This window comes from Musa acuminata, chromosome BXJ2-5 (genome assembly GCF_036884655.1).
Source record: "Musa acuminata AAA Group cultivar baxijiao chromosome BXJ2-5, Cavendish_Baxijiao_AAA, whole genome shotgun sequence".
Taxonomy (NCBI): Eukaryota; Viridiplantae; Streptophyta; class Magnoliopsida; order Zingiberales; family Musaceae; genus Musa; species Musa acuminata.
In genome coordinates, this window is record NC_088342.1 from 38589219 (window position 1) to 38591698 (window position 2480).

Genomic DNA, 2480 nt, shown 5'->3' on the forward strand with positions numbered 1-2480 from the left:
TCTCATTCTCCATGCGAAGTTTTGATGAAAAATAAAAAGGGAGAAGTTGATGGAAGCTATCTCTTTAATATTTATAACTTTTAATGTGAGAACTTTTGAATGATACCATTTCATGAATGCTTGAAATATGATTGGTATACAAATTAAAATATGGTATGAATTTTTACCACACTTGTATTGTTAAATCATTCTCCTTTTTATTGATGACAAAGGGGAAGAAATAATATCAAAATATGGTAAATTGATGACAAATGTATGCAATGTGTTTCATCATAGATACTTGAAATGTTTGCTTAATAAATTTCTTTTATAAGATATCTAGAGCTTAACTTACTATTTTACAAATTGATATCTTGCCATAGAATGATGAATTGCTATCTTTGTCATCTTTCATATTTAAAATATCATACTTGAAAATGAATGTCATACCTTGGCATTATATTTTGAGAATGTTAGATCATGATAGGAATCATGATGTGCATGTTGATAAGTTTAATGAATTTAACTTATCGGTTTGATTTTTGAATTCAAAGGCCTTGAATTCAAGAATGCATTTTCTCAAGTATGGCATATAGACAGGGGGAGTTAAGTTTAACTCTGTCGTCAATTAATTGTCATCATAAAAAAGGGAGAGATTGTTGAATCTCGAATTTTGATGATGAAGTCAATTGTAATTTATTTGATCTAATCTATATGTTGAGAAAAGTGTGCAGGATTAACTACGATAGCAGTAAGACATAAAGCAGGTGTTGTGCCGAAGTCAAGATCGAGATCACGTTGAGAGTTCGAGTGTTCATCGGAAGTTTGGACGTTCATCAGAAGTTCTACCAGAACCAACCAAGAAGTCCAGGAGCTTGCCAAAGAAGCTCATCGGAACTTACCAAGAAGATCGTCGTAAAGTTCAGGAGCTTGCCGGGAGTTTGTCGGAGCATTGCCGAGAGTTCGTCAGATGTTCGCCGGAAGATGCCAAAAGAGCAATTGACATACCGGAACAAGAAGAGTTGTGATCATATCTTAATTATCATAGTTAGAGCGTAAATTAAGTTAGGATTAGGAGGTAATCCCACTAACTTAATTAGGGGCCAACTAGGCCCTTAACAGAGCTGATTTGGGCTGGATTGAACAACCCAATCAACCCCTGAAAATATGACCGGCAGTGGCATCGCCTAGAAGACCTAGTCTCCCAGGTGATCTAGGTGGTGGTACCGCCCAGACTGGGCGATGGTACCGTCGGAAGTTATTGCTGCCAACGGTGGTACCGCTAAAGCTCGGTCTCCGAGCTTTGTCAAGCGGTAGTATCGCCCAGACTGAGCGGTAGTACCACCCAGTGTCAGTTGTCAGGCGGTGGTACTACCCAGTAATGGCGGTGGTACTGCCAGGACCCTAGAAATTCAGGATTAGACACTTTTTTGCTCTATTTTTGAAGCCATTGTGGCTTATAAAAACCTCATCCTTTTCTACATGAAAGGGCACAAAAGCATTGAGATAATCTTGAGTTGTTGGGGTGTAAAATTGTTGTAAATAAGTGTTAGAGTCCTCCTTCTCCCTTTCTAAGTTTTGAGATAATTCAAGAGAGGTGTGAGACTTGTAAGGGTTCTCTCCTAAACCCATAATAAGGAGAAAGCATTGTAAAAGGTAGTTGGTCTTCACATATTGAAAGAAAGCCTTTAGTGGACGCCGGAGACCTCGTCGAAGGAGGAATCCGAAAGTGGATGTAGGTCACGTTGACCGAACCACTCTAAATTCTGGTTTGCTTTTCATTAGTGTAATTTACTTTAACTGTAAATCATTTCATAGCAAACTGCTTCTCCTCCTCATCTTGCTTACGCTCTCATACGTTTCAAGTTCTTATCCTTCCGATTTAGTTTTCATCGAACATACGAAATATTTTATATGAAAATCGAAGAATTTTTCGCTGCACTAATTCACCCCCCTCTTAGTGCCGCTCTTAATCCTAACACACCTAACCTTAGGTCACCAAATGGGCCTTCCACTTGGTCCAAAACAGTCTCAACTCAGGCCCAATGGGCCCCTAATTGAGTTGGTCTAATTACATTCAAAACTAACTCAATTACAACCTAGACTACGTCAATCAAGAAACAATTGATTACAAGCATGAATAACATGTTATCCGGCATGTCATTGGTTCATCTGACGCTTCATTCGACCTTTCGACGCATTGTCCTCTCATTCGGCACATTGCCCAATCGGCATGTTAGCCTCCGCAACATCCGATCTCCTTGGCATAATTTTCGATCCTTTTAGCATGATGCCCGAACTCATAGCACAAAGCCTTCTGTCGATACATCGACCAATCCTCCGGCCCGACATCCAATCTTCTAATATGTTCCATTCTAGCCCAACCTCTTATTCCACTAGTTTAATCGATCTATCTTTCCCTTGATTGAAGCTAGTTCTATATCACTTAAACGTATATTAGTTCATAACTTATCAATTAATTTTATCATCAAAATATGAGA